Source organism: Lepisosteus platostomus, chromosome 9 (genome assembly GCF_059453375.1).
Source record: "Lepisosteus platostomus isolate fLepPlt1 chromosome 9, fLepPlt1.hap1, whole genome shotgun sequence".
NCBI classification, from domain to species: Eukaryota; Metazoa; Chordata; class Actinopteri; order Semionotiformes; family Lepisosteidae; genus Lepisosteus; species Lepisosteus platostomus.
Genome location: NC_142619.1, coordinates 12,613,951 through 12,626,961, shown reverse-complemented (window position 1 = coordinate 12,626,961; position 13,011 = coordinate 12,613,951).

The window sequence follows — 13,011 nt, the reverse complement described above, 5'->3', positions numbered from 1 at the left end:
TCAACCCCATGTAAGTTATGGGGCAGTAACAGAACACTTTTCAAAACGTGTTTTTCAGCCCGAAATAAACGCGTTTTTTCAGACAACTGAATCCCCATGCAACAGCAAGGCTCAGAAGAGCCCACACACTCAGCTCTTAACCCCAGTGTGCAGAAAGAGTCAAAACGTGTTTTTCAGCAGAAATAAACATGTTTCTGCAAGTTTGGTCAACCCCATGTAAGTTATGGGGCAGTAACAGAACACTTTTCAAAACGTGTTTTTCAGCCCGAAATAAACGCGTTTTTTCAGACAACTGAATCACCATGTAACAGCAAGGCTCAGAGGAGCCCACACACTCAGCTCTTAACCCCAGTGTGCAGAAAGAGTCAAAACGTGTTTTTCAGCAGAAATAAACATGTTTCTGCAAGTTTGGTCAACCCCATGTAAGTTATGGGGCAGTAACAGAACACTTTTCAAAACGTGTTTTTCAGCCCGAAATAAACGCGTTTTTTCAGACAACTGAATCCCCATGTAACAGCAAGGCTCAGAGGAGCCCACACACTCAGCTCTTAGCCCCAGTGTGCAGAAAGTGTCAAAACGTGTTTTTCAGCAGAAATAAACATGTTTCTGCAAGTTTGGTCAACCCCATGTAAGTTATGGGACAGTAACAGCACACTTTTCAAAACGTGTTTTTCAGCCCGAAATAAACGCGTTTTTTCAGACAACTGAATCCCCATGTAACAGCAAGGCTCAGAGGATCCCACACACTCAGATCTTAACCCCAGTGTGCAGAAAGGGTCAAAACGTGTTTTTCAGCAGAAATAAACATGTTTCTGCAAGTTTGGTCAACCCCATGTAAGTTATGGGGCAGTAACAGAACACTTTTCAAAACGTGTTTTTCAGCCCGAAATAAACGCGTTTTTTCAGACAACTGAATCCCCATGTAACAGCAAGACTCAGAGGAGCCCACACACTCAGATCTTAACCCCAGTGTGCAGAAAGGGTAAAAACGTGTTTTTCAGCAGAAATAAACATGTTTCTGCAAGTTTGGTCAACCCCATGTAAGTTATGGGGCAGTAAAAGAACACTTTTCAAAACGTGTTTTTCAGCCCGAAATAAACGCGTTTTTTCAGACAACTGAATCCCCATGTAACAGCAAGGTTCAGAAGAGCCCACACTCTCAGCTCTTAACCCCAGTGTGCAGGAAGGGTCAAAACGTGTTTTTCAGCAGAAATAAACATGTTTCTGCAAGTTTGGTCAACCCCATGTAAGTTATGGGGCAGTAACAGAACACTTTTCAAAACGTGTTTTTCAGCCCGAAATAAACGCGTTTTTTCAGACAACTGAATCCCCATGCAACAGCAAGGCTCAGAAGAGCCCACACACTCAGCTCTTAGCCCCAGTGTGCAGAAAGAGTCAAAACGTGTTTTTCAGCAGAAATAAACATGTTTCTGCAAGTTTGGTCAACCCCATGTAAGTTATGGGGCAGTAACAGAACACTTTTCAAAACGTGTTTTTCAGCCCGAAATAAACGCGTTTTTTCAGACAACTGAATCACCATGTAACAGCAAGGCTAAGAGGAGCCCACACACTCAGCTCTTAACCCCAGTGTGCAGGAAGGGTCAAAACGTGTTTTTCAGCAGAAATAAACATGTTTCTGCAAGTTTGGTCAACCCCATGTAAGTTATGGGGCAGTAACAGAACACTTTTGAAAACGTGTTTTTCAGCCCGAAATAAACGCGTTTTTTCAGACAACTGAATCACCATGTAACAGCAAGGCTAAGAGGAGCCCACACACTCAGCTCTTAACCCCAGTGTGCAGGAAGGGTCAAAACGTGTTTTTCAGCAGAAATAAACATGTTTCTGCAAGTTTGGTCAACCCCATGTAAGTTATGGGGCAGTAACAGAACACTTTTCAAAACGTGTTTTTCAGCCCGAAATAAACGCGTTTTTTCAGACAACTGAATCCCCATGCAACAGCAAGGCTCAGAAGAGCCCACACACTCAGCTCTTAACCCCAGTGTGCAGAAAGTGTCAAAACGTGTTTTTCAGCAGAAATAAACATGTTTCTGCAAGTTTGGTCAACCCCATGTAAGTTATGGGACAGTAACAGCACACTTTTCAAAACGTGTTTTTCAGCCCGAAATAAACGCGTTTTTTCAGACAACTGAATCCCCATGTAACAGCAAGGCTCAGAGGAGCCCACACACTCAGATCTTAACCCCAGTGTGCAAAAAGGGTCAAAACGTGTTTTTCAGCAGAAATAAACATGTTTCTGCAAGTTTGGTCAACCCCATGTAAGTTATGGGGCAGTAACAGAACACTTTTCAAAACGTGTTTTTCAGCCCGAAATAAACGCGTTTTTTCAGACAACTGAATCACCATGTAACAGCAAGGCTCAGAGGAGCCCACACACTCAGCTCTTAACCCCAGTGTGCAGGAAGGGTCAAAACGTGTTTTTCAGCAGAAATAAACATGTTTCTGCAAGTTTGGTCAACCCCATGTAAGTTATGGGGCAGTAACAGAACACTTTTCAAAACGTGTTTTTCAGCCCGAAATAAACGCGTTTTTTCAGACAACTGAATCCCCATGCAACAGCAAGGCTCAGAAGAGCCCACACACTCAGCTCTTAACCCCAGTGTGCAGAAAGTGTCAAAACGTGTTTTTCAGCAGAAATAAACATGTTTCTGCAAGTTTGGTCAACCCCATGTAAGTTATGGGACAGTAACAGCACACTTTTCAAAACGTGTTTTTCAGCCCGAAATAAACGCGTTTTTTCAGACAACTGAATCCCCATGTAACAGCAAGCTCAGAGGAGCCCACACACTCAGATCTTAACCCCAGTGTGCAGAAAGGGTCAAAACGTGTTTTTCAGCAGAAATAAACATGTTTCTGCAAGTTTGGTCAACCCCATGTAAGTTATGGGGCAGTAACAGAACACTTTTCAAAACGTGTTTTTCAGCCCGAAATAAACGCGTTTTTTTCAGACAACTGAATCCCCATGTAACAGCAAGACTCAGAGGAGCCCACACACTCAGATCTTAACCCCAGTGTGCAGAAAGGGTAAAAACGTGTTTTTCAGCAGAAATAAACATGTTTCTGCAAGTTTGGTCAACCCCATGTAAGTTATGGGGCAGTAACAGAACACTTTTCAAAACGTGTTTTTCAGCCCGAAATAAACGCGTTTTTTCAGACAACTGAATCCCCATGTAACAGCAAGGTTCAGAAGAGCCCACACTCTCAGCTCTTAACCCCAGTGTGCAGGAAGGGTCAAAACGTGTTTTTCAGCAGAAATAAACATGTTTCTGCAAGTTTGGTCAACCCCATGTAAGTTATGGGGCAGTAACAGAACACTTTTCAAAACGTGTTTTTCAGCCCGAAATAAACGCGTTTTTTCAGACAACTGAATCCCCATGCAACAGCAAGGCTCAGAAGAGCCCACACACTCAGCTCTTAACCCCAGTGTGCAGAAAGAGTCAAAACGTGTTTTTCAGCAGAAATAAACATGTTTCTGCAAGTTTGGTCAACCCCATGTAAGTTATGGGGCAGTAACAGAACACTTTTCAAAACGTGTTTTTCAGCCCGAAATAAACGCGTTTTTTCAGACAACTGAATCACCATGTAACAGCAAGGCTCAGAGGAGCCCACACACTCAGCTCTTAACCCCAGTGTGCAGAAAGAGTCAAAACGTGTTTTTCAGCAGAAATAAACATGTTTCTGCAAGTTTGGTCAACCCCATGTAAGTTATGGGGCAGTAACAGAACACTTTTCAAAACGTGTTTTTCAGCCCGAAATAAACGCGTTTTTTCAGACAACTGAATCCCCATGTAACAGCAAGGCTCAGAGGAGCCCACACACTCAGCTCTTAGCCCCAGTGTGCAGAAAGTGTCAAAACGTGTTTTTCAGCAGAAATAAACATGTTTCTGCAAGTTTGGTCAACCCCATGTAAGTTATGGGACAGTAACAGCACACTTTTCAAAACGTGTTTTTCAGCCCGAAATAAACGCGTTTTTTCAGACAACTGAATCCCCATGTAACAGCAAGGCTCAGAGGATCCCACACACTCAGATCTTAACCCCAGTGTGCAGAAAGGGTCAAAACGTGTTTTTCAGCAGAAATAAACATGTTTCTGCAAGTTTGGTCAACCCCATGTAAGTTATGGGGCAGTAACAGAACACTTTTCAAAACGTGTTTTTCAGCCCGAAATAAACGCGTTTTTTCAGACAACTGAATCACCATGTAACAGCAAGGCTCAGAGGAGCCCACACACTCAGCTCTTAACCCCAGTGTGCAGGAAGGGTCAAAACGTGTTTTTCAGCAAAAATAAACATGTTTCTGCAAGTTTGGTCAACCCCATGTAAGTTATGGGGCAGTAACAGAACACTTTTCAAAACGTGTTTTTCAGCCCGAAATAAACGCGTTTTTTCAGACAACTGAATCCCCATGCAACAGCAAGGCTCAGAAGAGCCCACACACTCAGATCTTAACCCCAGTGTGCAGAAAGGGTCAAAACGTGTTTTTCAGCAGAAATAAACATGTTTCTGCAAGTTTGGTCAACCCCATGTAAGTTATGGGGCAGTAACAGAACACTTTTCAAAACGTGTTTTTCAGCCCGAAATAAACGCGTTTTTTCAGACAACTGAATCACCATGTAACAGCAAGGCTCAGAGGAGCCCACACACTCAGCTCTTAACCCCAGTGTGCAGGAAGGGTCAAAACGTGTTTTTCAGCAGAAATAAACATGTTTCTGCAAGTTTGGTCAACCCCATGTAAGTTATGGGGCAGTAACAGAACACTTTTCAAAACGTGTTTTTCAGCCCGAAATAAACGCGTTTTTTCAGACAACTGAATCCCCATGCAACAGCAAGGCTCAGAAGAGCCCACACACTCAGCTCTTAACCCCAGTGTGCAGAAAGAGTCAAAACGTGTTTTTCAGCAGAAATAAACATGTTTCTGCAAGTTTGGTCAACCCCATGTAAGTTATGGGGCAGTAACAGAACACTTTTCAAAACGTGTTTTTCAGCCCGAAATAAACGCGTTTTTTCAGACAACTGAATCCCCATGCAACAGCAAGGCTCAGAAGAGCCCACACACTCAGCTCTTAACCCCAGTGTGAAGAAAGAGTCAAAACGTGTTTTTCAGCAGAAATAAACATGTTTCTGCAAGTTTGGTCAACCCCATGTAAGTTATGGGGCAGTAACAGCACACTTTTCAAAACGTGTTTTTCAGCCCGAAATAAACGCGTTTTTTCAGATAACTGAATCCCCATGTAACAGCAAGGCTCAGAGGAGCCCACACACTCAGATCTTAACCCCAGTGTGCAGAAAGGGTCAAAACGTGTTTTTCAGCAGAAATAAACATGTTTCTGCAAGTTTGGTCAACCCCATGTAACTTATGGGGCAGTAACAGAACACTTTTCAAAACGTGTTTTTCAGCCCGAAATAAACGCGTTTTTTCAGACAACTGAATCACCATGTAACAGCAAGGCTCAGAAGAACCAACACACTCAGCTCTTAACCCCAGTGTGCAGGAAGGGTCAAAACGTGTTTTTCAGCAGAAATAAACATGTTTCTGCAAGTTTGGTCAACCCCATGTAAGTTATGGGGCAGTAACAGAACACTTTTCAAAACGTGTTTTTCAGCCCGAAATAAACGCGTTTTTTCAGACAACTGAATCCCCATGCAACAGCAAGGCTCAGAAGAGCCCACACACTCAGATCTTAACCCCAGTGTGCAGAAAGGGTCAAAACGTGTTTTTCAGCAGAAATAAACATGTTTCTGCAAGTTTGGTCAACCCCATGTAAGTTATGGGGCAGTAACAGAACACTTTTCAAAACGTGTTTTTCAGCCCGAAATAAACGCGTTTTTTCAGACAACTGAATCACCATGTAACAGCAAGGCTCAGAGGAGCCCACACACTCAGCTCTTAACCCCAGTGTGCAGGAAGGGTCAAAACGTGTTTTTCAGCAGAAATAAACATGTTTCTGCAAGTTTGGTCAACCCCATGTAAGTTATGGGGCAGTAACAGAACACTTTTCAAAACGTGTTTTTCAGCCCGAAATAAACGCGTTTTTTCAGACAACTGAATCCCCATGCAACAGCAAGGCTCAGAAGAGCCCACACACTCAGCTCTTAACCCCAGTGTGCAGAAAGAGTCAAAACGTGTTTTTCAGCAGAAATAAACATGTTTCTGCAAGTTTGGTCAACCCCATGTAAGTTATGGGGCAGTAACAGAACACTTTTCAAAACGTGTTTTTCAGCCCGAAATAAACGCGTTTTTTCAGACAACTGAATCCCAATGCAACAGCAAGGCTCAGAAGAGCCCACACACTCAGCTCTTAACCCCAGTGTGAAGAAAGAGTCAAAACGTGTTTTTCAGCAGAAATAAACATGTTTCTGCAAGTTTGGTCAACCCCATGTAAGTTATGGGGCAGTAACAGCACACTTTTCAAAACGTGTTTTTCAGCCCGAAATAAACGCGTTTTTTCAGATAACTGAATCCCCATGTAACAGCAAGGCTCAGAGGAGCCCACACACTCAGATCTTAACCCCAGTGTGCAGAAAGGGTCAAAACGTGTTTTTCAGCAGAAATAAACATGTTTCTGCAAGTTTGGTCAACCCCATGTAACTTATGGGGCAGTAACAGAACACTTTTCAAAACGTGTTTTTCAGCCCGAAATAAACGCGTTTTTTCAGACAACTGAATCACCATGTAACAGCAAGGCTCAGAAGAACCAACACACTCAGCTCTTAACCCCAGTGTGCAGGAAGGGTCAAAACGTGTTTTTCAGCAGAAATAAACATGTTTCTGCAAGTTTGGTCAACCCCATGTAAGTTATGGGGCAGTAACAGAACACTTTTCAAAACGTGTTTTTCAGCCCGAAATAAACGCGTTTTTTCAGACAACTGAATCCCCATGCAACAGCAAGGCTGAGAAGAGCTCACACACTCAGCTCTTAACCCCAGTGTGCAGAAAGAGTCAAAACGTGTTTTTCAGTAGAAATAAACATGTTTCTGCAAGTTTGGTCAACCCCATGTAAGTTATGGGGCAGTAACAGAACACTTTTCAAAACGTGTTTTTCAGCCCGAAATAAACGCGTTTTTTCAGACAACTGAATCCCCATGTAACAGCAAGGCTCAGAGGAGCCCACACACTCAGCTCTTAGCCCCAGTGTGCAGAAAGTGTCAAAACGTGTTTTTCAGCAGAAATAAACATGTTTCTGCAAGTTTGGTCAACCCCATGTAAGTTATGGGACAGTAACAGCACACTTTTCAAAACGTGTTTTTCAGCCCGAAATAAACGCGTTTTTTCAGACAACTGAATCCCCATGTAACAGCAAGGCTCAGAGGAGCCCACACACTCAGATCTTAACCCCAGTGTGCAGAAAGGGTCAAAACGTGTTTTTCAGCAGAAATAAACATGTTTCTGCAAGTTTGGTCAACCCCATGTAAGTTATGGGGCAGTAACAGAACACTTTTCAAAACGTGTTTTTCAGCCCGAAATAAACGCGTTTTTTCAGACAACTGAATCACCATGTAACAGCAAGGCTCAGAGGAGCCCACACACTCAGCTCTTAACCCCAGTGTGCAGGAAGGGTCAAAACGTGTTTTTCAGCAGAAATAAACATGTTTCAGCAAGTTTGGTCAACCCCATGTAAGTTATGGGACAGTAACAGCACACTTTTCAAAACGTGTTTTTCAGCCCGAAATAAACGCGTTTTTTCAGACAACTGAATCCCCATGTAACAGCAAGGCTCAGAGGAGCCCACACACTCAGATCTTAACCCCAGTGTGCAGAAAGGGTCAAAACGTGTTTTTCAGCAGAAATAAACATGTTTCTGCAAGTTTGGTCAACCCTATGTAAGTTATGGGGCAGTAACAGAACACTTTTCAAAACGTGTTTTTCAGCCCGAAATAAACGCGTTTTTTCAGACAACTGAATCCCCATGCAACAGCAAGGCTCAGAAGAGCCCACACACTCAGCTCTTAACCCCAGTGTGCAGAAAGAGTCAAAACGTGTTTTTCAGCAGAAATAAACATGTTTCTGCAATTTTGGTCAACCCCATGTAAGTTATGGGGCAGTAACAGCACACTTTTCAAAACGTGTTTTTCAGCCCGAAATAAACGCGTTTTTTCAGACAACTGAATCCCCATGTAACAGCAAGGCTCAGAGGAGCCCACACACTCAGATCTTAACCCCAGTGTGCAGAAAGGGTCAAAACGTGTTTTTCAGCAGAAATAAACATGTTTCTGCAAGTTTGGTCAACCCCATGTAAGTTATGGGACAGTAACAGCACACTTTTCAAAACGTGTTTTTCAGCCCGAAATAAACGCGTTTTTTCAGACAACTGAATCCCCATGTAACAGCAAGGCTCAGAGGAGCCCACACACTCAGATCTTAACCCCAGTGTGCAGAAAGGGTCAAAACGTGTTTTTCAGCAGAAATAAACATGTTTCTGCAAGTTTGGTCAACCCCATGTAAGTTATGGGGCAGTAACAGAACACTTTTCAAAACGTATTTTTCAGCCCGAAATAAACGCGTTTTTTCAGACAACTGAATCACCATGTAACAGCAAGGCTCAGAGGAGCCCACACACTCAGCTCTTAACCCCAGTGTGCAGGAAGGGTCAAAACGTGTTTTTCAGCAGAAATAAACATGTTTCTGCAAGTTTGGTCAACCCCATGTAAGTTATGGGACAGTAACAGCACACTTTTCAAAACGTGTTTTTCAGCCCGAAATAAACGCGTTTTTTCAGACAACTGAATCCCCATGTAACAGCAAGACTCAGAGGAGCCCACACACTCAGATCTTAACCCTAGTGTGCAGAAAGGGTAAAAACGTGTTTTTCAGCAGAAATAAACATGTTTCTGCAAGTTTGGTTAACCCCATGTAAGTTATGGGGAAGTAACAGAACACTTTTCAAAACGTGTTTTTCAGCCCGAAATAAACGCGTTTTTTCAGACAACTGAATCCCCATGTAACAGCAAGGTTCAGAAGAGCCCACACTCTCAGCTCTTAACCCCAGTGTGCAGGAAGGGTCAAAACGTGTTTTTCAGCAGAAATAAACATGTTTCTGCAAGTTTGGTCAACCCCATGTAAGTTATGGGGCAGTAACAGAACACTTTTCAAAACGTGTTTTTCAGCCCGAAATAAACGCGTTTTTTCAGACAACTGAATCCCCATGCAACAGCAAGGCTCAGAAGAGCCCACACACTCAGCTCTTAACCCCAGTGTGCAGAAAGAGTCAAAACGTGTTTTTCAGCAGAAATAAACATGTTTCTGCAAGTTTGGTCAACCCCATGTAAGTTATGGGGCAGTAACAGAACACTTTTCAAAACGTGTTTTTCAGCCCGAAATAAACGCGTTTTTTCAGACAACTGAATCACCATGTAACAGCAAGGCTCAGAGGAGCCCACACACTCAGCTCTTAACCCCAGTGTGCAGGAAGGGTCAAAACGTGTTTTTCAGCAGAAATAAACATGTTTCTGCAAGTTTGGTCAACCCCATGTAAGTTATGGGACAGTAACAGCACACTTTTCAAAACGTGTTTTTCAGCCCGAAATAAACGCGTTTTTTCAGACAACTGAATCCCCATGTAACAGCAAGACTCAGAGGAGCCCACACACTCAGATCTTAACCCTAGTGTGCAGAAAGGGTAAAAACGTGTTTTTCAGCAGAAATAAACATGTTTCTGCAAGTTTGGTCAACCCCATGTAAGTTATGGGACAGTAACAGCACACTTTTCAAAACGTGTTTTTCAGCCCGAAATAAACGCGTTTTTTTCAGACAACTGAATCCCCATGTAACAGCAAGCTCAGAGGAGCCCACACACTCAGATCTTAACCCCAGTGTGCAGAAAGGGTCAAAACGTGTTTTTCAGCAGAAATAAACATGTTTCTGCAAGTTTGGTCAACCCCATGTAAGTTATGGGGCAGTAACAGAACACTTTTCAAAACGTGTTTTTCAGCCCGAAATAAACGCGTTTTTTCAGACAACTGAATCCCCATGTAACAGCAAGACTCAGAGGAGCCCACACACTCAGATCTTAACCCCAGTGTGCAGAAAGGGTAAAAACGTGTTTTTCAGCAGAAATAAACATGTTTCTGCAAGTTTGGTCAACCCCATGTAAGTTATGGGGCAGTAAAAGAACACTTTTCAAAACGTGTTTTTCAGCCCGAAATAAACGCGTTTTTTCAGACAACTGAATCCCCATGTAACAGCAAGGTTCAGAAGAGCCCACACTCTCAGCTCTTAACCCCAGTGTGCAGGAAGGGTCAAAACGTGTTTTTCAGCAGAAATAAACATGTTTCTGCAAGTTTGGTCAACCCCATGTAAGTTATGGGGCAGTAACAGAACACTTTTCAAAACGTGTTTTTCAGCCCGAAATAAACGCGTTTTTTCAGACAACTGAATCCCCATGCAACAGCAAGGCTCAGAAGAGCCCACACACTCAGCTCTTAGCCCCAGTGTGCAGAAAGAGTCAAAACGTGTTTTTCAGCAGAAATAAACATGTTTCTGCAAGTTTGGTCAACCCCATGTAAGTTATGGGGCAGTAACAGAACACTTTTCAAAACGTGTTTTTCAGCCCGAAATAAACGCGTTTTTTCAGACAACTGAATCACCATGTAACAGCAAGGCTCAGAGGAGCCCACACACTCAGCTCTTAACCCCAGTGTGCAGGAAGGGTCAAAACGTGTTTTTCAGCAGAAATAAACATGTTTCTGCAAGTTTGGTCAACCCCATGTAAGTTATGGGGCAGTAACAGAACACTTTTCAAAACGTGTTTTTCAGCCCGAAATAAACGCGTTTTTTCAGACAACTGAATCCCCATGCAACAGCAAGGCTCAGAAGAGCCCACACACTCAGCTCTTAACCCCAGTGTGCAGAAAGTGTCAAAACGTGTTTTTCAGCAGAAATAAACATGTTTCTGCAAGTTTGGTCAACCCCATGTAAGTTATGGGACAGTAACAGCACACTTTTCAAAACGTGTTTTTCAGCCCGAAATAAACGCGTTTTTTCAGACAACTGAATCCCCATGTAACAGCAAGCTCAGAGGAGCCCACACACTCAGATCTTAACCCCAGTGTGCAGAAAGGGTCAAAACGTGTTTTTCAGCAGAAATAAACATGTTTCTGCAAGTTTGGTCAACCCCATGTAAGTTATGGGGCAGTAACAGCACACTTTTCAAAACGTGTTTTTCAGCCCGAAATAAACGCGTTTTTTCAGACAACTGAATCCCCATGTAACAGCAAGGCTCAGAGGAGCCCACACACTCAGATCTTAACCCCAGTGTGCAGAAAGGGTCAAAACGTGTTTTTCAGCAGAAATAAACATGTTTCTGCAAGTTTGGTCAACCCCATGTAAGTTATGGGACAGTAACAGCACACTTTTCAAAACGTGTTTTTCAGCCCGAAATAAACGCGTTTTTTCAGACAACTGAATCCCCATGTAACAGCAAGGCTCAGAGGAGCCCACACACTCAGATCTTAACCCCAGTGTGCAGAAAGGGTCAAAACGTGTTTTTCAGCAGAAATAAACATGTTTCTGCAAGTTTGGTCAACCCCATGTAAGTTATGGGGCAGTAACAGAACACTTTTCAAAACGTATTTTTCAGCCCGAAATAAACGCGTTTTTTCAGACAACTGAATCACCATGTAACAGCAAGGCTCAGAGGAGCCCACACACTCAGCTCTTAACCCCAGTGTGCAGGAAGGGTCAAAACGTGTTTTTCAGCAGAAATAAACATGTTTCTGCAAGTTTGGTCAACCCCATGTAAGTTATGGGACAGTAACAGCACACTTTTCAAAACGTGTTTTTCAGCCCGAAATAAACGCGTTTTTTCAGACAACTGAATCCCCATGTAACAGCAAGACTCAGAGGAGCCCACACACTCAGATCTTAACCCTAGTGTGCAGAAAGGGTAAAAACGTGTTTTTCAGCAGAAATAAACATGTTTCTGCAAGTTTGGTTAACCCCATGTAAGTTATGGGGAAGTAACAGAACACTTTTCAAAACGTGTTTTTCAGCCCGAAATAAACGCGTTTTTTCAGACAACTGAATCCCCATGTAACAGCAAGGTTCAGAAGAGCCCACACTCTCAGCTCTTAACCCCAGTGTGCAGGAAGGGTCAAAACGTGTTTTTCAGCAGAAATAAACATGTTTCTGCAAGTTTGGTCAACCCCATGTAAGTTATGGGGCAGTAACAGAACACTTTTCAAAACGTGTTTTTCAGCCCGAAATAAACGCGTTTTTTCAGACAACTGAATCCCCATGCAACAGCAAGGCTCAGAAGAGCCCACACACTCAGCTCTTAACCCCAGTGTGCAGAAAGAGTCAAAACGTGTTTTTCAGCAGAAATAAACATGTTTCTGCAAGTTTGGTCAACCCCATGTAAGTTATGGGGCAGTAACAGAACACTTTTCAAAACGTGTTTTTCAGCCCGAAATAAACGCGTTTTTTCAGACAACTGAATCACCATGTAACAGCAAGGCTCAGAGGAGCCCACACACTCAGCTCTTAACCCCAGTGTGCAGGAAGGGTCAAAACGTGTTTTTCAGCAGAAATAAACATGTTTCTGCAAGTTTGGTCAACCCCATGTAAGTTATGGGACAGTAACAGCACACTTTTCAAAACGTGTTTTTCAGCCCGAAATAAACGCGTTTTTTCAGACAACTGAATCCCCATGTAACAGCAAGACTCAGAGGAGCCCACACACTCAGATCTTAACCCTAGTGTGCAGAAAGGGTAAAAACGTGTTTTTCAGCAGAAATAAACATGTTTCTGCAAGTTTGGTCAACCCCATGTAAGTTATGGGACAGTAACAGCACACTTTTCAAAACGTGTTTTTCAGCCCGAAATAAACGCGTTTTTTTCAGACAACTGAATCCCCATGTAACAGCAAGCTCAGAGGAGCCCACACACTCAGATCTTAACCCCAGTGTGCAGAAAGGGTCAAAACGTGTTTTTCAGCAGAAATAAACATGTTTCTGCAAGTTTGGTCAACCCCATGTAAGTTATGGGGCAGTAACAGAA